General features: G+C 45.7%; 1 protein-coding gene across 3 annotated transcripts in view; it reads right to left on the bottom strand.

The window, feature by feature from the left end:
• Positions 1-22,560, bottom strand: part of ATP8B4 (ATPase phospholipid transporting 8B4 (putative)) — a 498,700-nt gene that overhangs the window by 461,192 nt on the left and 14,948 nt on the right. The window contains exon 2 of one of the 3 annotated variants that reach the window (XM_063926015.1): positions 6,063-6,130. The exons of the other annotated variants lie outside the window; for them this stretch is intronic. The gene's annotated coding sequence lies outside the window, so the exon portion shown is untranslated. The remainder of the gene's footprint in view (positions 1-6,062; positions 6,131-22,560) is intronic. 3 annotated transcript variants of the gene reach the window in all.

The following is a 22,560-nucleotide window of genomic DNA, read 5'->3' as shown; positions in this document are numbered from 1 at the left end:
TCATTCGTCTGATGGGGGAACAAAACACTGGCTGCTTTTTCTCCCCAAAAATAAAACCCCTTTTATGTGGTACTTGGGTTCATGTCAGAAATGCGTAACACATTTTTCATTGCCGAGATCATGTAACGGATGTTCCTAGTGGATTGTGTATATGTCTCAACCTCGTCGACACTGGAGTCAGACTCCGTGTCGACATCTGTGTCTGCCATCTGAGGTAACGGGCGTTTTTTGAGCCCCTGATGGCCTTTGAGACGCCTGGGCAGGCGCGGGCTGAGAAGCCGGCTATACCACAGCTGTTACGTCATCCAGCCTTTTATGTAAGGAGTTGACATTGTCAGTTAATACCTTCCACCTATCCATCCACTCTGGTGTCGGCCCCACAGGGGGCGACATCCCATTTATCGGCCTCTGCTCCGCCTCCACGTAACCTTCCTCATCCAACATGTCGACACAGCCGTACCGACACACCGCGCACACACAGGGAATGCTCTGACTGAGGACAGGACCCCACAAAGTCCTTTGGGGAGACAGAGAGAGAGTATGCCAGCACACACCAGAGCGCTATATAATGCAGGGATTAACACTATAACTGAGTGATTTTTCCCCCAATAGCTGCTTGTATACATATATTGCGCCTAAATTTAGTGCCCCCCCTCTCTTTTTAACCCTTTGAGCCTAAAAACTACAGGGGAGAGCCTGGGGAGCTGTCTTCCAGCTGCACTGTGAAGAAAAAATGGCGCCAGTGTGCTGAGGGAGAAGCCCCGCCCCATTTTCGGCTGACTTTTCTCCCGCTTTTTTATGGATTCTGGCAGGGGTAATTTATCACATATATAGCCCTGAGACTATATATTGTGATGATTTGCCAGCCAAGGTGTCTTATATTGCCCTCAGGGCGCACCCCCCCCCCCCCCCCCCAGCGCCCTGCACCCATCAGTGACCGGAGTGTGAGGTGTACATGAGGAGCAATGGCGCACAGCTGCAGTGCTGTGCGCTACCTTGGTGAAGACCGAAGTCTTCTGCCGCCGATTTTCCGGACTCTTCATGCTTCTGGCTCTGTAAGGGGGACGGCGGCGCGGCTCCGGGAACGAACACCAAGGTCGGGTCCTGCGGTCGATCCCTCTGGAGCTAATGGTGTCCAGTAGCCTAAGAAGCCCAAACTACCACCTGTTAGGTAGGTTCGCTTCTTCTCCCCTTAGTCCCTCGCTGCAGTGAGTCTGTTGCCAGCAGATCTCACTGTAAAATAAAAAACCTAAATATACTTTCTTTCTAGGAGCTCAGGAGAGCCCCTAGTGTGCATCCAGCTCAGCCGGGCACAAGAATCTAACTGAGGTCTGGAGGAGGGTCTTAGTGGGAGGAGCCAGTGCACACCAGGTAGTCCTAAAGCTTTCTTTAGTTGTGCCCAGTCTCCTGCGGAGCCGCTAATCCCCATGGTCCTTACGGAGTCCCAGCATCCACTTAGGACGTCAGAGAAAATAGATTTTAAGGTAGTTTCCTGTCTGCGATCAGCGGGATCCTTGAGGGCTGTCGTGTCAGGAGACGGTAGCGCCACCTTTTTGGACAAGCGCGATAAAGCCTTGTCTACCCTGGGCGAGGATTCCCACTGTACCCTGTCCTGTGCAGGGAAAGGATATGCCATAAGAATCCTCTTGGGAATCTGCAGTTTTTTGTCTGGAGTTTCCCAAGCTTTTTCAAATAACTCATTCAGCTCATGAGAAGGGGGAAAGGTTACCTCAGGTTTCTTTTCCTTATACATGCGCACCCTCGTGTCAGGGACAGAGGGGTCATCTTTGATATGCAAAACATCTTTTATTGCAATGATCATATAATGATACTTTTTGCACCATCGTAGTCGACACTGGAGTCAGAATCCATGTTGTTATAAGTGTCTGCTATTTGGGATAGAGAACGTTTTTGAGACCCTAAAGGGCCCTGTGACACAGTCAAAGCCATGGATTGACTCCCTGCTTTTTCCCTGGACTCTGCTTTGTGCAATCTCTTATGTAATAAGGTCACATTTGCATTTAAAACATTTCACATGTCCAACCAATCAGGAGTCGGCGTTGCCGACGGAGACATCACAATCATCTGCTCCACCTCCTCCTTAGATGAGCCTTCCGCTTCAGACATGTCGACACACTCGTACCGACACCCCCACACACACAGGGATATATTTATATGGAGACAGTTCCCCACTAAGGCCCTTTGGAGAGACAGAGAGAGAGTATGCCAGCACACACCCAGCGCCAACTGACACTGGAAACAAATTCCCAGATAATATAGCGCTTTTTATATATAATTATCTGTGTAATACACTCACTGCGCCTTACAAGTGCCCCCCCTCTTTTCAGCCCTGTGTCACCGTGTTCAGCAGGGGAGAGTCCGGGGAGCCAGCTTCTCTGCAGTACACTGTGGAGAAAATGGCGCTGGTTAGTGTTGTGGGACAAAGCTCCGCCCCCTCCAGCGGCGGGCTTTGGTCCCGCTCAATTTTGAATGACTGGTGGGGGATTTTTATAACTACTGCCTCCGCAGCCTATACATCGTTATATGCCAGTCCTAGAGGTTTATATTGCTGCCCAGGGCGCCCCCCCCCTGCGCCCTGCACCCATCAGTGCCCGCTCGTGTGTGTTGTGTATGGGAGCAGTGAAGATCAGAAGTCTTCTGCCGCCTTTGAAGTCTTCTTTCTTCTTATACTCACCCGGCTTCTATCTTCCGGCTCTGTGAGGAGGACGGCGGCGCGGCTCTGGGACGAACGGCGAGGGGAGACCTGCGTTCCGACTCCCTCTGGAGCTAATGGTGTCCAGTAGCCTAAGAAGCAGAGCCTATCACTTAAGTAGGTCTGCTTCTCTCTCCTCAGTCCCACGATGCAGGGAGCCTGTTGCCAGCAGTGCTCCCTGAAAATAAAAAACCTAACAAAATTATTTTTTCAGAGAAACTCAGTAGAGCTTCCCTGCAGTGCACCCAGTCTCCTCTGGGCACATGAATCAACTGAGGTCTGGAGGAGGGGCATAGAGGGAGGAGCTAGTGCACACCCATTCTAAAGTTCTTTGTGGTGCCCATGTCTCCTGCGGAGCCCGTCTATACCCCATGGTCCTTTACGGAGTCCCCAGCATCCTCTAGGACGTAAGAGAAAAACAGGTCGTCGATATAGCGACCATAGAGAACCAGGTTCACCAAATATGGGCCGTCCAATATAAGGGAGTGTTCCAAGTCGCACATGTAGATGTAAGCAAAGCTCGGGGCGAACCTGGTCCCCATCGCTGTACCAAGTACCTGTAAGTAAAAGGTGTGATCAAATAAAATGTAATTGTGTGTCAAAATGGATCCAGCAGCTACATGCAGCACTAAGTAGTGAGATCGCACTCATCATCCGCTGGCCAGCGGCTCTTACAGCGCCTTTCACCACTGGGTAAGATTCCCACTGATATAAGCAGCAGAGTGTGGCTCCGGTCTGTGGAGCTGTGACAATTTGACTTACTTAATATTTTTTATCACTTACAAACAGATTCAAGCGTTGAGACTGACTGAACTATACTGAGAGTCTCCGCTTGGTGTATGTTATATCGGTAATTATACTTAGTCATTGACATTTTTATGCACTCCAGAGGCCTTCTTATTTATATAGTGAATATATCAGCCACGCCAATACAATACTAGGTGTTTCAGGCTGAACACGATTTATTTTTAATGTGTCCAGTATGTTTTAATTTATGTCTATGTAGTGTTATATGTTTATTAAACTTATAATATTTTTATTGTGTATGGTCTAGCGCATGCCTGGTTTCTTTCTTTCTTCTTGGTTTGTCAATAGAAGAGGCTGGCTACCTCTTCACCAGGTGGCTGCTAACCATCAGATATATTAACTCATCTGTCTGCACAGGTGCCAATAGACCCTTTTAATTCTTTTTCTTACAGTATGTGTTAGTTGCACCTGTTTGAAAATAATCAAGTGGTATAACCGTAATTGTAATGAACAATGAACTATAATGTCCCCTATCAGGGAAACACAATTGCACATGCTCCCTCCATGACACAGCCACGTCCCAACCACCTTGTGACCACTTCCCATGGTAATGAGAGCTGCTGTATTGCTGGAAGGTATGTATAACTAACTCAAGGGTGGAATGCAACTGTAAGGTTGGATCAGGCCACAAATAATGTCATTGTATGACAGTTTTCTGTCCTATACCATGTAAGTATAATGTACACATATAGGGGGATATTCAATTAGCCCCAATAATTTTTGGGCGGTTTAGCTTTAGCCAAGTTAATCCTCGTTTTTCTCCCGAAAAAGCGTACATTTTCAGACGAAAACACATAGAATCTGGGCTAGGTTCCAGACCTATGTGTTTAAAAAAAAAAAAAAAAAAATGAGGCTGATAGGGCCTGTTATCAGAGATTTTTTTCCCACCTGCCTCAGGCATGAGAAGAAAAATCCCCGATGACTGCTGGCATTGGGGATAATTGAATAACCCCAGGGAAAGGGTGTCAATTAGCCACAGTAAATTACTGAGGCTAATTGAATATCCCCCATAGCCTCTCTTCCCCATTTATACATATGAACATATATCATATCTGAGATCATGTCTTCTGAATAGGTCTAGTTCTTAAGAGACAAAACATTAAGTCCTTTAAACATACAATAATAGCAATGGCGCCACACATAATTTCTATTGATTAAACTTACAAAAAAGTTAAGTGAAATATAGAAAACAAAACATTAAATGACCATTAGAGCATTCATTATAATTGATTGGAAGACGCTGTAACTAGCATTGCCAGGCCTGACCTTTGTAAGCTTTCGACGGATTTCAGACAAACCATAATTTCAGCAAATATATTTCCCTTTACAAATTTTTCTCTCATACACAGTAAATAAAACAGTTGTGTTTTTCTTCCAGTGCAGTAATCTGTGGTCACTGCACAGTGAACCAGCTGTCACGACGGATATAATTGGTCCCTATGAAAATTACATCCTCCATAATCTCTAAAGATGGGAAGCACTAAAAAAAATAGAACATACTGCATCCCAAGTGTGCCCTGTGCTTAGAGTACAGATGATAATTGTTCTACCCGAGTCCTGCATGTTTATTCACCTAGAGTCCTACATAAGTGGCCAAAGTGAGAATAGTACAGTAAGGTATTAACAGGTAAAAGTATAATAGTCGTACAGATATAACACTGGTGGAAAGCCAGTATGAGTTGCTTGACATGTAGAATTTAGGTAGCGTGGATTAGATGTGCATCACAGAAATTAGGTGATTTTCAATCACCAAGAGCAAATGCCATGGAAAATAAAAAGACTATTTTTTTCGGCTGGTGGTGACTACACCACAACTGTGCGAAATAAAATAAATGTAAACAAAAAAAGATATAACAGCACTTTATACACAGAAATAGGGTTAGGTTGCAATAAGATATGTTTAATATTCATAAAACCATATTAAGCAATAAATGTAAATAAATTAATTACAAAAGCTATGTAGGTATTTAATAGTGAAAGAACAAATAAATATTAGGAATAAAAGAGAAATAATGAAAAAAACCTAGGATATGTACGAAAGAATAAATAATGTAACCAGAACAATATTGTACTAACGGGAACATATATTAAAGGCCGCTTCCCAAGTGGATTCTGGAACTTTAGCTGGTTCCTCCAAGGAAGAAAAATCCTAATAATAAATGTCTAAGACAAATTTCAGTAAAAAAATGGATCCACTCTTCTGTACCAGAATGGAGACCGGCAATCCTCCCGTACTACTATATCCACACCAGTATAACATCTACCTTACGCAATTCTCCTGTTAATCATTCATCTGGTTGTACTGACTAAGCTTCTGTGGAACTACAGTGACATTCGTGACTTGATGTTTTTAATTGAATTGCAAGGGAATTGAGAGGGAGCTTCATGAATATATTCTGCATAATGTGCAGAATGTTAACCCATGAGCACAGGGAACGGAACCAACAGCTAACTGTATCAGCCCCATTAGACCCAGTGAGGTCTCAGTGTAGATATCCATTAAGTAGTAAATAGAAAACATAGCATTATGTTTACTACTTACCTGACGCCACAGTGAAGATGCCACAGTGCTAAGCGGTAAGACAGACTTATCAAGTGGCCATCTGTCACCTGTAGAACATAGAATATCTCATTTTAGCATCTGGTAATCTAAACATTTTAATGTGCTGGTTCATGAATGTGCTTTGGAACTTGCAGTTCCACTTTCAATTATTTAAATTATTACCTCCTGGGATCTACGCATATTAGCTTTAGAAATCCACGTTGAACACTTTATGTCAATTTTTTATTATTAACTATTTTTTACCAGCATGATGAATTGTAAAGGTCTATTTTCAATATGTAGGAGTTTTTTTATGGTGAGGGTATATCTGCATATTATATTTTATATTTTATCAAAGACATTAAATCGCTATTTATAACATTATAAACGTGTCTTGGCTTTTACTACCCTACCAGTGGTTAAGTTATTCTACATCAGTACTGTTCCACATTTTATATTTTAACTTCTCAGTAATGGCAACATTAAGTTTAAGCAGAGTCGCCGTCAAGGGGTGGCATTCATGTGACCGGCGGTCAGCAGACCGACAGTCACATGACCTCCCCCAAATGTTAATCACTGAATAACAGAGGGGATAGGTGTATGGAGCTAGGATAGGACCAAGGAGCCTATATAAGGAACTGTAATAGTGAGAAAAGGAATGAATAATTTACACGGGGTCGCAACTCAATTTACCTTGCTTATTTCTAATCGTTGCAATCATTTGAAAGGCACATTCAGTTCTATGTTTGGCTGCCAACCTGACATAAGGTCTGCAACGAATTTCAATTTATTTATTTTTTTTTTAATTGTGGTCTTTTCTCGATTAAAAGGGTTTGGTACTCTTCTCTGACCTCCTGGATCTGAGTATAGACCAATGATGATTGGGAGCATTTGTGTGCCAGCTGCTGTAACCTAAGAGAGAGAGAGAGAAACAAACGTATCTGTTTGCTGTTTCTTTCAGTAAGAAGCGTATTTGATAATCGCCCCTCGAATAACTGATTTATGGGCTTCCCAAATCGTAGCAGTGAAGACATATGGGGACCTATGGAAGTCAAAGTAAATGTGATGCAAAGCATATCCTTAAATGATAGGATTTTTCAAATGGTTTCACTGAGTGTCCAGGCTAGGTGACCGCTAGGGGAATCAACAAGAGCTATCTTTGTCCAGACAACAGAGTGCTCAGACTAAGGATTAGTGATGATGTCCACTTTAGAGACAAGGCGTAGGGAATTACTAAAACCAAACACGTTATCAATGCAAGAATAAGAAAAGAATGCATAATCCCTGTCTGTCCAGATCAGCAGAGAGGATTGTATTAAAATCCCCTCCTACAAGTAGAAAGCCTTTGCAGTGTGTTTCACTATGAGAGTGCGAAAAAGAAACCAGACTGACCGCTATTGCGAGCATACACATTAACCAAGGGGAATAACTGGTAACCCACCTGACCTACGAAAATGATGTAATGTCCCTCTTGATCAAATTTAGAGAAGAGGAACTGGAATGGCTCTGAGGAATGGAACAGGATTGTCCCTTGTAGGAAAATAAAATCACCCTTAAGTGACTTATGGTATTGTATACGGAATGTTTTTGCAGTGAATTACAGGTATGACCCTTCGTGCTTACCAACAGTAGAGGGAAGGACATGGCTAGTACGTGATGGTACTCCTGGTTAAGGATAAAAAAATCCCATAGGTTTTGTAAAAGTAAATGAGGCTAGAAGGAAAGATAAGGCGAAAAAAAAGGAAAAGGGGTGCAAAGAGGGACCAGTGAGGAAAAATAAGAATTTACTTACCGATAATTCTATTTCTCGTAGTCCGTAGTGGATGCTGGGAACTCCGTAAGGACCATGGGGAATAGCGGCTCCGCAGGAGACAGGGCACATCTAAAGAAAGCTTTAGGATCACCTGGTGTGCACTGGCTCCTCCCCCTATGACCCTCCTCCAAGCCTCAGTTAGGATACTGTGCCCGGACGAGCGTACACAACAAGGAAGGATTTTGAATCCCGGGTAAGACTCATACCAGCCACACCAATCACACTGTACAACTTGTGATCTGAACCCAGTTAACAGCATGATAATAGAGAAGCCTCTATAAAAGATGGCTCACTACAACAATAACCCGAATTTTTTGGTAACAATAATTATGTACCAGTATTGCAGACAATCCGCACTTGGGATGGGCGCCCAGCATCCACTACGGACTACGAGAAATAGAATTATCGGTAAGTAAATTCTTATTTTCTCTGACGTCCTAGTGGATGCTGGGAACTCCGTAAGGACCATGGGGATTATACCAAAGCTCCCAAACGGGCGGGAGAGTGCGGATGACTCTGCAGCACCGAATGAGAGAACTCCAGGTCCTCCTCAGCCAGGGTATCAAATTTGTAGAATTTTACAAACGTATTTGCTCCTGACCAAGTAACTGCTCGGCAAAGTTGTAAAGCCGAGACCCCTCGGGCAGCTGCCCAAGATGAGCCCACCTTCCTTGTGGAGTGGGCATTTTAAGATTTTTGGCTGTGGCAGGCCTGCCACAGAATGTGCAAGCTGAATTGTACTACAAATCCAACGAGCAATCGTCTGCTTAGAAGCAGGAGCACCCAGTTTGTTGGGTGCATACAGGATAAACAGCGAGTCAGATTTTCTGACTCCAGCCGTCCTGGAAACATATATTTACAGGGCCCTGACCACGTCAAGCAACTTGGAATCCTCCAAGTCCTTAGTAGCCGCAGGTACCACAATAGGTTGCTTCATGTGAAATGCAGAAACCACCTTAGGTAGAAATTGAGGACAAGTCCTCAATTCTGCCCTGTCAGAATGAAATATTAAATAAGGGCTTTTATATGATAAAGCCGCCAATTCTGACACACGCCTGGCTGAAGCCAGGGCTAACAGCATCGTCACCTTCCATGTGAGATATTTTAAGTCCACAGTGGTGAGTGGTTCAAACCAATGTGACTTTAGGAAACTCAACACAACATTGAGATCCCAAGGTGCCACTGGAGGCACAAAAGGAGGCTGTATATGCAGTACCCCTTTTACAAATGTCTGAACTTCAGGCACTGAAGCCAGTTCCTTTTGGAAGAAAATCGACAGGGCCGAAAATTGAACCTTAATGGACCCTAATTTTAGGCCCATAGACAGTCCTGTTTGCAGGAAATGGAGGAAACGACCCAGTTGAAATTTCTCTGTAGGGGCCTTCTTGGCCTCACACCACGCAACATATTTTCGCCAAATGCGGTGATAATGTTTTGCGGTTACGTCCTTCCTGGCCTTGACCAGGGTAGGGATGACTTCATCTGGAATGCCTTTTTCCTTCAGGATCCGGCGTTCAACCGCCAAGCCGTCAAACGCAGCCGCGGTAAGTCTTGGAACAAACAAGGCCCCTGCTGGAGCAGGTCCTTTCTTAGAGGTAGAGGCCACGGTTCGTCCGTGAGCATCTCTTGAAGTTCCGGATACCAAGTTCTTCTTGGCCAATCCGGAGCCACGAGTATCGTTCTTACTCCCCTTTGCCGTATAATTCTCAGTACTTTTGGTATGAGAGGCAGAGGAGGGAACACATACACTGACTGGAACACCCACGGTGTTACCAGAGCGTCCACAGCTATTGCCTGAGGGTCTCTTGACCTGGCGCAATACCTGTCCAGTTTTTTGTTGAGGCGGGACGCCATCATATCCACCTTTGGTTTTTCCCAACGGTTCACAATCATGTGGAAGACTTCTGGATGAAGTCCCCACTCTCCCGGGTGTAGATCGTGTCTGCTGAGGAAGTCTGCTTCCCAGTTGTCCACTCCCGGAATGAACTCTGCTGACAGTGCTATCACATGATCTTCCGCCCAGCGAAGAATCCTTGCAGCTTCTGCCATTGCCCCCCTGCTTCCCGTGCCGCCCTGTCTGTTTACGTGGGCGACTGACGTGATGTTGTCCGATTGGATCAATACCGCCTGACCCTGAAGCAGGGGTTTCGCTTGACTTAGGGCATTGTAAATGGCCCTTAGTTCCAGAATGTTTATATGAAGAGATGTCTCCAGGCTTGACCATAAGCCCTGGAAATTCCTTCCCTGTGTGACTGCTCCCCAGCCTCGCAGGCTGGCATCCGTGGCCACCAGGACCCAGTCCCGAATGCCGAATCTGCGGCCCTCTAGAAGATGAGCACTCTGCAACCACCACAGGAGGGATACCCTTGTCCCCGGTGACAGGGTTATCCGCTGAAGCATCTGAAGATGCGACCCGGACCATTTGTCCAGTAGGTTCCACTGGAAAGTCTTGCGTGGAATCTGCCGAATGGGATTGCTTCGTAGGAAGCCACCATTTTTACCCAGAACCCTTGTGCATTGATGCACTGAGACTTGGTTCGGTTTTAGGAGGTTCCTGACTAGCTCGGATAACTCCCTGGCTTTCTCCTCCGGGAGAAACACCTTCTTTCTGGACTGTGTCCAGGATCATCCCTAGGAACAGAAGACAAGTCGTCGGAACCAGCTGCGATTTTGGAATATTGAGAATCCAATCGTGCTGCCGCAACACTACCTGAGATAGTGCTACACCGACTTCCAAGTGTTCCCTGGATCTTACCCTTATCAGGGAATCGTCCAAGTAAGGGATAACTAAAATTTCCTTCCTTCGAAGGGATATCATTTCGGCCATTACCTTGGTAAAGACCCGGGGTGCCGTGGACCATCCCTACGGCAGCGTCCGAACTGATAGTGACAGTTCTGTACCATAACCTGAAATACCCTTGGTGAGAAGGGTAAATTTTGACATGAAGGTAAGCATCCTTGATGTCCCGAGACATCATGTAGTCCCCTTCTTCCAGGTTTGCAATCACTGCTCTGAGTGACTCAATTTTGAATTTGAACCTCTGTATGCAAGTGTTCAAAGATTTTAGATTTTAGATTTTAAAATCGGTCTCACCGAGCCGTCTGGCTTCGGTACCACAATAGTGTGGAATAATACCCCGTTCCCTGTTGCAGGAGGGGTATCTTGATTATCACCTGCTGGGAATACAGCTTGTGAATGGTTTCCAAAACTGCCTCCCTGTCAGCGGGAGACGTCGGTAAAACAGACCTTTGGAAACGGCGAGGGGGATACGTCTCGAATTCCAATTTGTACCCCTGAAATATTACCTGAAGGATGCAGGGGTCTACTTGCGAGTGAGCCCACTGCGCACTGAAATTCATTGAGAACGGGACCCCACCGTGCCTGAACTTGTAAAGCCCTAGCGTCATACTGAGGGCTTGGCAGAGGCGGAAAAGAGTTTCTGTTCCTTGGAACTGGCTGATCTCTGCAGCCATTTTCCTCTCCCTCTGTCACGAGCAGAAAAGAGGAACCCTTTTGTCCGCTTGCCAACCAGGACTGCGCCTGATAATACGGCGTCTTATTTTGAGAGGCGACCTGGGGTACATCCCCTTTTTTGTTAAGGCAATACTTCCAGATGCCGTTTGGAATCCGCATCACCTGACCACTTTACTGGTATAATTGGACAACGCACTTATACTTGATGCCAGTCGGCAAATATTCCGCTGTGCATCATGCATATATAGAAATGCATCTTTTAATTGCTCTATAGGCAATAATATACTGTCCTTATCTAGGATATCAAATTTCCAGTCAGGGAATCCGACCACGCCAACCCAGCACTGCACATCCAGGCTGAGGCGATTGCTGGTCGCAGTATAACACCAGTATGTGTGTAAATACATTTTAGGATACCCTCCTGCTTTCTATCAGCAGGATCCCTAAGGGCGGCCATCTCCAGAGAGGGTAGAGCCCTTGTTCTTACAAGCGTGTGAGCGCCTTATCCCCCCTAGGGGGTGTTTCCCAACGCACCCTAACCTCTGGCGGGAAAAGGTATACTGCCAATAACTTTTTAGAAATTATCAATTGTTATCGGGGGGAAACCCACGCATCATCACACACCTCATTTTATTTCTCAGATTCAGGAAAACTACAGGAAGTTTTTCCTCACCAAACATAATACCCCTTTTTTTGGTGGTATTTATATTATCAGAAGAGTGTAAACTTTTTCCATTGCCTCAATCATGCAATGTGTGGCCCTATTGGAAATCACGGTTGTCTCTTCACCGTCGACACAGGAGTCAGTATCCGTGTCGGCGTCTGTATCTGAGGTAACGGGCGCTTTAGAGCCCCTGTATGAGACGTCTGGACATGCACAAGCTGAGTAGCCGGCTGTCTCATGTCAACCACTGTCTTTTATACAAAGCTGACACTGTCACGCAATTTCAACAGTACATCCACTCAGGTGTCGACCCCCCAGGGGGTGACAACACTATTACAGACACTCTACTCCGTCTCCTCATCATTTTTCTCCTCATACATGTCGACACAAACGTACCGACACACAGCACACACACAGGGAATGCTCTGATAGAGGACAGGACCCCACTAGCCCTTTGGGGAGACAGAGGGAGAGTTTGCCAGCACACACCAGAGCGCTATATATATACAGGGATAACCTTATATAAGTGTTTTTCCCTTTATAGCTGCTGTATTGTTTATACTGCGCCTAATTTGTGCCCCCCTCTCTTTTTTAACCCCTTTCTGTAGTGTAGTGACTGCAGGGGAGAGCCAGGGAGCTTCCCTCCAACTGAGCTGTGAGGGAAAATGGCGCCAGTGTGCTGAGGAGATAGGCTCCGCCCCTTTCTCGGCGTCCTTATCATCCGTTTTCTTGTATGTTTTGGCAGGGGTTAAATGCATCCATATAGCCCAGGAGTTATATGTGATGCATTTATTTTAGCCATAAAAGGTTTTCTATCGATTTATTGCGTCTCAGGGCGCTGCCCCCCCAGCGCCCTGCACCCTCAGTGACCGGAGTGTGAAGTGTGCTGAGAGCAATGGCGCACAGCTGCGGTGCTGTGCGCCTACCTTTATCTGAAGACAGGAAAGTCTTCTGCCGCCGATTTTTCCGGACCTCTTCGCTCTTCTGGCTCTGTAAGGGGGCCGGCGGCGCGGCTCCGGTGACCCATCCAGGCTGAACCTGTGATCGTCCCTCTGGAGCTAATGTCCAGTAGCCTAAGAAGCCCAATCCACTCTGCACGCAGGTGAGTTCGCTTCTTCTCCCCTTAGTCCCTCGATGCAGTGAGCCTGTTGCCAGCAGGTCTCACTGAAAATAATAAACCTAAACTAAAACTTTCACAAAGAGCTCAGGAGAGCCCCTAGTGTGCACCCTTCTCGTCGGGCACAGAAAATCTAACTGAGGCTTGGAGGAGGGTCATAGGGGGAGGAGCCAGTGCACACCAGGTGATCCTAAAGCTTTCTTTAGATGTGCCCTGTCTCCTGCGGAGCCGCTATTCCCCATGGTCCTTACGGAGTTCCCAGCATCCACTAGGACGTCAGAGAAAAGAGAACGGAGTAGTGGCAATTCTACACCAATAAACAAGAGGCAGAACAACCACTAGAGCTGAACTCAAGTATAGGGGAACTGTCTAGAGTACACCGAATGGGCTCAGGAAACGGGAGTCCTAATAAACCTAAACTAAATGACAAATCAACAGCGATAATTTAGATTTAAAAAAGATCCCACACAAGCAAATCCCATGTGTGAGGGTGCGGCACAGGGCAAGCAACAAAGTGCTTGCCCTGTGCTGCTCGACAAGTGCGCACCCACCCCAGTGAACACACTGATAAGTACAGCATAACATGTAACGCAGCAAACACAGCAAGTAATAACCATAAAAGCATACACAAAAAATTTCAGCGGTCGCACTGGATAAATAAGGAGCTAACGTCCTAGCAAAAGAAAAATCGAGATTGGGAGGTCCACTGGTCAAAGGGTGGAAGACTAAATAATTTGTGACAACAGACAAAACAAAATAAACAAACATTACAATAATAAATGCACTAGGAAGGAGGTAGGAATGGGGCAAGGAGAGTCTGGGTCCAAGAGTCTATCATTAGTAAAGGCAGGAGGGTCATTAAGACTAAGCTTTTGTAGACTACGGATTGCGATGTTTCCCCCAACCACTAGTATTTGTATCCATAATCCCGTGAACTCTTTGTGATCTTTCGTTGATCCCTAAGAATATTAATCATGTTTGGAGCAAAGTCATGAAAAATCTGAATTTTGACTTCTTCGAAAAGATGTGAGGGTGGTTTAAGGAAGTATTCACAATGGCATCCTTTGTTTTAAACATAAGGAATTTCAAGACTACATTCCTGGTATCCATGTTTAGGATGTAGAGCTCTATGTGCCAGCTCTATATGTAGCGCGTGATTTGTAGTATTGGGAACCAAGGACCGAAACAAACACTGAAGACTGGCTTCCAGATGTTGCGGAGTAATGGATTTCTGGACGTTATGAATCATGGCTGGTGGCAGAAAAGATACATCTTCCTTTGAACCTTTGCTTTATTTTGTAAATACAGGATGTGCAAGCTGGGCTAGCTAAAGTAAAATGACAACAAATTTTTTGAATACATTTGTCTGCATTCAGATTATACAGAGTATTTAACACAAGTAGAAATCATTATTGGCAATAGATCTAGTCTACCTTAATACACTAATCATCCCCCCTATGTGCAACAAATAGAGCAGGGCAACTTGTTGAAAACCTTCCATTACCTACAATGTCCTCTTGACAGTGAATCACATTTATTTTATCGCCATCAAGAGTGAAATAATGGCCATCCATAGGTCTACAATAGCGCTCTCTTGTGAGCTAAATTCTTTCAACTCTGAGCTGGAACATGTACCTGCTATCAGTTTAAGGAAATTGACAATATCCTGAGTACACATAGTGGGAAAGCTAAAGTAAAAACATTCCTTAAAAACAATATTTCAAAATTAGCATCTTTCTCAGAGGTAATCCATTCCTCATACTACACTTATCTTCACCTGAAGAAGGCAATTTTCTTCAATTTCCATCATATCCATATGGAACAGGGGTTCTCAACTTTAGTCCTCAAGTAGCACCAAAAGGCCAGGTTTGAGGGTTTCTTCCACAGGCTACATCATATAGTTGTACAGGTACAACTAAGCCTTTCTTGATCGGTGAGGGAAATCCAGTTATTTTTCACTGTGGTTATTGATTAGCCTAGAATTTCCTTGTCCATGTGAGTAAAGGGGGGTACTCACGGAGCGATCGCTGCTTAAAATCTAAGCAATCTGACTAAATTTAGCACATCTACGATCAGATCAAGCACAGTGTTTAATCTCCATCACATGGGCTGTTCACTCACTCATTAACACTAATGAATATTAATAGCTCCCCAGAATATGGATAATAGACGCAATACAGACAATATATAACATCATGTGTTTAGTTATATATTGTCTGCCCAGATTCTTGTGTAAGGTGCAGATGTGTGCTACCCACACATACTCATTTGTAGGGGAGAATTTCCTTTTTATTATATGGACCACAATGTTTTAGCAAATATACAGAGCTCAACGCAAAAAAACAACAAGGTTTGAAGCTGTAACATTGGCTTGATATCTGGAAAATAAATGCACCATTGCTTTTGCACCAATTTAGACATCAGTTTTATAAGAAAAAAAACAAAAGTTTTTCATAATCAAACTATTGAAATACTAAGGGGGGTATACAATTAGCTGTGATATCTCGGTTTCGCAATATCTTATCGTCGATATCTTATTACCAGCGTTAAGTCTCCATAGGGTTTATCGCAGATTTCTCTTCACGAGCTCAGTGCTGTACAAAATTCCTATCTTAAGCTAAAAATGTTCAGAACCCCCCCTGAATGACTAATTATGCACTTAAACGTTTTTAATTATTTGGCCAATAATAATTAATTAAATAATTACATAATTTGTGGGGTAACAAAATGCAAAGTGATGGAAATTAGGGTACAAGGTATGGGACAGGTATACTGGGGTGCGTTATGAGTGAGACAAGTGTTTTGAGACTAGCAGGTGGGAGTAATCGGTCCGTTTCCACTTTTTTTTGTTTTAAGTCCCTTAAATTGACCCAAATATATACTAATACCCATTTTTATGTACCCCAAATTTAATGAGAGCAATTATTTTGCAGGGAAAATATAGCTTTCTATCATTTTTCAGCATTTAAAAAAAAAATGCATATAACGGCCATTTGACCCGGTTTTATGACACCAATTATACCGCTTTGACATCGCAAACATGGGTCCAACCACAGCACTTTCGACCCCGGGTTATTCCTGGGTTGGCCCCTTTCACTATGAACCCAGGTCAGGCCTGAAAACACTATAGGTGTCATTTTAAATTGAGCTTTTGAGGCTCACAAAGATGAGGTCATGAAAAGGAGGGGTGGGGGCTGCTCACAGCATTGCAGCAATCATGGCCGACAGAGCACCTTTGTGTAGTCCTGACTTCATAATTGTTTCTACTGTACTGCTGTTTGATACAGCCAGTGAGCGATTATAGCAGCTTAATTTATTGGTGACCTGCTGCTGTGTTCTGTGGAAGCCAGAGGAGTCAAGCAGCTTGCTTATGTTTTTATATACTATGGCATCTTTAAAAGAGGTGTGTAATACATTACCAGCGGGCGGGATCCCGACCACAGAATGCCGGTGGGGGGCAAGTGCATCAAGCCCCTTGTGGACTTCGATGCGCTTCCCACGCTGCGGGTTCGGTGGTGAGCGCATGTTCTATTCCCACTCTATGGGTGTCGGTGTCGTCATATTGACCGGATAGTGAGGGGGCGGGATGTAGGGGGACGTGTTGACCGCCGGTCACATAACTGCAACCCCTTTAAAAGTGCCTGTGATTTGGCAGCATATTTCTGCTTCCCCCCTGATCCTCAGCAGCTCCCTCACCTCCTCATCACTCCAAATGGCCATGCCCTCACACTACTGTGCTTCTAAAATGCAGCTTTGTTTATGTCTGCAGTGTGCTGCCTGTTTGTCCAGGGCTCAGGCTGTTGACATCACTAAAGGAAACACAAGAACATCGAATCAGCGCCCTTTTTTTTTGAGTCCCAGGTTGAATAACCCGGGTAGGGCCTCAAACGTTGCACAAAGGTCGAACCCGTTTATAACCCTGCTTTATTCCCGGGTTGAAATGAAGTGTTGCTCAACTCAGGATATTTCAAAGTGGTGCTTTCACACTGCTTCTCGACCTGGGTCATCCCGACAATATCCTAGGTTATTTTGGAGTATTATACCCCTTTCACACCGCCAATGCCGGATCCCACCCGGGAATTGGAAATGGGTCCTTCCCGGGTGGGATCCGGCACTGGACGCTGCTGCTGGCTTCCCCGACATGGCAATATGCCGGGCGGGTTGCCATAGCAGCGGGGGGCTGAGCCGGCAGCGGGGGCTGAGGCGGTGCAGGAAGATGAGATCATCTCCGCGCCGCCTCTCCCTATTGTAGTGAACGGGTCCCGGATCGCATCGACCCGGGAGCCCGTTTACGCTGCCATTGACCCGGTATTCAACCCGGGAATGACACTGCTTATTCCCGGGTTGAATTGTCGGGCGACCCGGAATTTCCGACATGGCACTTTCACACCGCACGCTGACCTGTGTCGACCCAGCAATATGCCGGGTTGATACCGGGTTATTTGCGTGGTGTGAAAGTGGTATTAGTTATATTACGGCCACTAAAGCCCCTTTCACATCTCCAATGCCGGATCCCACCCGGGAATTGGGAACGGGTCTTTCCTGGGTGGGATCTGGCATTGGAGCCTCAGCGCTGGCTTCCCAACCCGGCAATATGCTGGGCCGGTTGCCATAGCGGCAGGGGGCGGAGCCGGCAGCGGGGTGGAGGCAGCGCTGGGCTCATCTCCGCGGCCTCTCCCTATGTAGTAAACGGGTCTCGGGCCAATGCCGTTTATACTGCCACTGACCCGGTATTCAACCCGGGAATAACCCTTCTTAATACCCGTGTTCTATTTTAGATGGGATGTTGCCCATAGCAACCAATCAGATTTCAGGTATTATCTTCTAGAAGGGTCTAGATAAATTAAAAGTAGAATCTGATTGGTTGCTAGGGGCAACATCACATCTTAAATAGAACTCCCATCTTAGTAAATTTACCTCCTGGTGTTCATGGTTGGAATTTTATCTGTGACTAAGCAGCGTATGTCTGATTCCATTGCACACTTGGGGGTATATTCAATTAGGGTCGAAAACTGCCATCTGTCGAAAAGACTGCAGTTTTCGACTTTTTAGGGTCGAATAGTGATTCGACCTATTCTGTCCCATCAGTTTTTAATCGACAAGTCGTGGAATTCGACTTGTGAATAGTACGTGAATCTTCGGTATAGCTGCCGATTCACATACTTTTGAGTGAAACGGGGCCAAATTCGACAGGATTTGGCCCCGTTTCCGACCATCTCAGTCCGACATAAAAAAATGTCGGACTGAGATGTGGGACCCAGGAGGAGGAGAGGGGGGAGAGCCGCGGGGAGATGGGGAACAGCCGCAGGGCAGACAGGGGAGAACAGCGCTACAGCACAGCGCTGCAGCAGGATGTCTCACAGCCACTCCGCTCACGGCAGCGTCCACCCGGCTCCAGCAAGTGAGGTCACACTTGCTAGGGCCGGGTGGACACTGCCGTGAGGTCAGGCGGCTGTGAGACAACCTCCTGCAGCGCTGATCTCCTCCGTCTGCCCGCGGCTGTCTCCGCTGGTCTCCCCCCCCCTCTCCTCCTCTGGGTCCCTCATCTCAATTCGACTTTTTAAAAGTCTAATTGAGATGAGATTGAATAGGGGTTGTCGGATCCATTCCGACAAATGCATGTCAGAATGGATCCGACCCTAATTGAATATACCTCTTGGTGTGGTACTTGCAAAGCCTCTTACCCCACACACACACACACTCTTCCCTCCCCTACCTTTTGCCCTGTTTTTGTCTGTGGTCATGTTTACTTCTTTTTGCATTTTAGTAGTCCATTCTTGTTCTGCACATTAACCCAATTCTGTTAAAGTCTTGTCATGCATTTTCTTGTATGGTTATTCTACTGCCATCGGACATTTAATTTTTGGCTACTGAACAGATGTGCCCTCATTCATCTAACCTCAATACGCCACACAGCGTGAGATGCCCGAGTGAGCCACCAGGTCCTGTGCAACTCTGCTAACGTTGGGCATCTATTTTTGTCGAAAATGCGTCTTAGTCGGAACGCAATGCGATTAGGACACACAGAGACTCTGCTGATTAGTTTGATATATGACACTTGTATACAGTAACTGTGTGTGATTGAGTCTGTATACAGAACAGAACTTGTATTGGAAAAAAGCTCCAGCTGCTACATTGTAGAACTTTAGCGTGACTGCAGTAAAGATGTATGAGGGTACTTCTGTATGTCTGTTTAAAAATCAGTAACCATACATTGCAAAAAAACTATTTGCAATAGGATTATGCAAGAAACATCCTTCTCGTATGTGGCCATTACAAAAAAGGCATAGATTCAGGTATGTTGGTGTGGACGCACATGAATAATTAGCTCAGGTATACCCGGTGGCATATGATTCAGCAATCAGAGTGGAGTATGGTCAGCAGTAGCATCCGAGAATGAATCATACAGGAAAAATACTAGCACTGTGGAGCTAAATAATCAAGTGGAAGTCATATAAATGTTCTTCTCATTGTGAGCATCTCCAGCCCTATAAATTGTAGATCAATGATTCCCAAAAAACAAATTAATATTCTTTCAAACATAATAATTATTATTATTGATGTTGACAATATTTTGCTTCACCATTCATGGGGAATTACGCATTTCACATACAAGGTACTGTAGTTCAACAGCAGGCAAAAATTCTTAACTAGTTAATAAACAACAGGACAAAGCATAATTCAGAACAAACAGCAGCAAACGAAAGGATGCACCAGTATCAAAGAATGACCAGATGCTGATCTAATAATATACAGGGGGTGATTCAGACCTGATAGCTGGGCTGCTAATGTTGCTGTCCTGCATTCAGATAATTGCCACCCATGGGGATTGTATATTCACCTGTGCAAGTGTGCGATCCCATGCGTACACGTGCTACAAATATCCCTCAGTCAGCGGACAGCTGAAAATCCGTTCGCATCTCATTCACCATTGAATGTTTTTTCCACTGTCTGCAGTCTGTGTGCAGCCCAGGACCTACTCCTACAGTGCGATGAGAACAGGCTGATCAGGTCCGGAGCGGACGTCACACACCCTCCCTGAAAACGCTTGGGAATGCCTGTGTTATCCCTGACACTCCCAGAAAACGGTCAGTTACCACCCACAAACGGCCTCTTCCTGTCAATCAGCATGCGAATGGCTGTGTGATTTAAATTTTTGCACTAGCCTAGTAGCCTGTCGCTGTTTGGCAATGCCTGTTGTTTGGCGACACGCGTGCGCATTGCGGTGCATACGCATGCACAGTCAGTCGATAATCGACCGCTGTGCGAAAACGCACAGCAGCGATCAGGTCTGAATCGGGCCCACAGTTAGGTATATAGTGACAATTTTCAGAATTTTGGCTCTGTATGCAACCACAATAGATTTGAAATTAAACACTGGGGATAAAATTGAAGTGCAGACTTTCAGATTTCATTCAAGGGGTTGAATCATATGAAACTTTTAAGAATTGCAACCATTTTTATACACAGTCCCCTATTTTCAGTGGCTCAAACATAATTGAAAAAAATTAACAATCATACATAAAGGGGGGTATCCAATTAGCGCGATAATTTACAGCGGCTAATTGGTTCGCCAAGGGGCTATCCAATTAGCCCCAATGCAGTGCGCTCCTCCCCCTGATGCCGGCACTTATAGTGAATTATGCTAATACGCGATAAGTGTCGCGGAAAAACACAGGTCCGCGGCTTTTCGCAGGACCTATATCATTCCACCAGAAAAATTTCGTTTTTCACGGAACCTAGGTGGATTGGGCAATAAAAAAAATAAGATTTTACTCACCGGTAAATCTATTTCTCGTAGTCCGTGGTGGATGCTGGGGACTCCGTAAGGACCATGGGGAATAGACGGGCTCCGCAGGAGACTGGGCACTCCAAGAAAGATTTAGTACTACTGGTGTGCACTGGCTCCTCCCTCTATGCCCCTCCTCCAGACCTCAGTTAAGGAAACTGTGCCCGGAAGAGCTGACATTACAAGGAAAGGATTTTGGAATCCAGGGTAAGACTCATACCAGCCACACCAATCACACCGTATAACTTGTGATAAACTTACCCAGTTAACAGTATGAACAACAACAAAGCATCAACCACGGATGCCAACATAACATAACCCTTTATTAAGCAATAACTATATACACGTATTGCAGAAAGTCTGCACTTGGGACGGGCGCCCAGCATCCACCACGGACTACGAGAAATAGATTTACCGGTGAGTAAAATCTTATTTTCTCTAACGTCCTAGTGGATGCTGGGGACTCCGTAAGGACCATGGGGATTATACCAAAGCTCCCAAACGGGCGGGAGACTGCGGATGACTCTGCAGCACCGAATAGGCAAACACAAGGTCCTCCTCAGCCAGGGTATCAAACTTGCAGAATCTTGCAAAAGTGTTTGAACCCGACCAAGTAGCTGCTCGGCAAAGCTGTAACGCCGAGACCCCTCGGGCAGCCGCCCAAGAAGAGCCCACCCTCCCTATGGAATGGGCCTCTATCGATTTTGGATGCGGCAATCCAGCCGCAGAATGAGCCCGCTGAATCGTGTTACAGATCCAGCGAGCAATAGTTTGCTTTGAAGCAGGAGCACCCAGCCTGTTGGATGCATACAGGACAAACAGCGAGTCAGTTCTCCTGACTCCAGCCGTTCCGGCCACATAAATCTTCAAAGCCCTGACCACATTAAGCAACTTGGAATCCTCCAAGTCACGAGTAGCCGTAGGCACCACAATAGGTTGGTTCAAATGAAAAGACGACACCACCTTCGGCAGAAACTGTGGACGAGTCCGCAACTCTGCCCTGTCCACATGAAAAACCAGATAGGGGCCCCTACATGACAAAGCCGCAAATTCTGACACACGCCTAGCCAAAGCTAAGGCCAATAGCATGACCACCCTCCACGTGAGATACCCCAGCTCCACGGTCTTAAGTGGCTCAAACCAGTGGGATTTCAGGAAACCAAACACCACGTTGAGATCCCAAGGTGCCACTGGTAGCACAAAAGGGGGCTGAATATGCAGCACTCCCTTAACAAACGTCTGAACCTCAGGAAGAGAAGCCAGTTCCCTCTGAAAGAAAATGGACAGGGCCGAAATCTGGACCTTTATGGACCCCAACTTCAAGCCCATAGTCACTCCAGACTGTAGGAAGTACAGAAACCGGCCCAGCTGGAATTCCTCTGTAGGGGCCTTCCTGGCCCCACACCAGGCAACATATTTTCGCCATATACGGTGATAGTGTTTTGCTGTCACGTCCTTCCTAGCCTTTATCAGCGTAGGAATAACTTCATCCGGAATGCCCCTTTCCGCTAGGATCCGGCGTTCAACCGCCACGCCGCGGTAAGTCTTGGAACAGACAGGGCCCCTGCTGCAACAGGTCCTGTCTGAGAGGCAGAGGCCATGGGTCCTCTGTGAACATTTCTTGCAGTTCCGGGTACCAA

The sequence above is a fragment of the Pseudophryne corroboree genome, chromosome 6, assembly GCF_028390025.1.
Source record: "Pseudophryne corroboree isolate aPseCor3 chromosome 6, aPseCor3.hap2, whole genome shotgun sequence".
Lineage (NCBI taxonomy): Eukaryota > Metazoa > Chordata > Amphibia > Anura > Myobatrachidae > Pseudophryne > Pseudophryne corroboree.
Note: the sequence above shows the minus strand (reverse complement) of the source record. Positions and strands in the feature narration are given on the sequence as shown.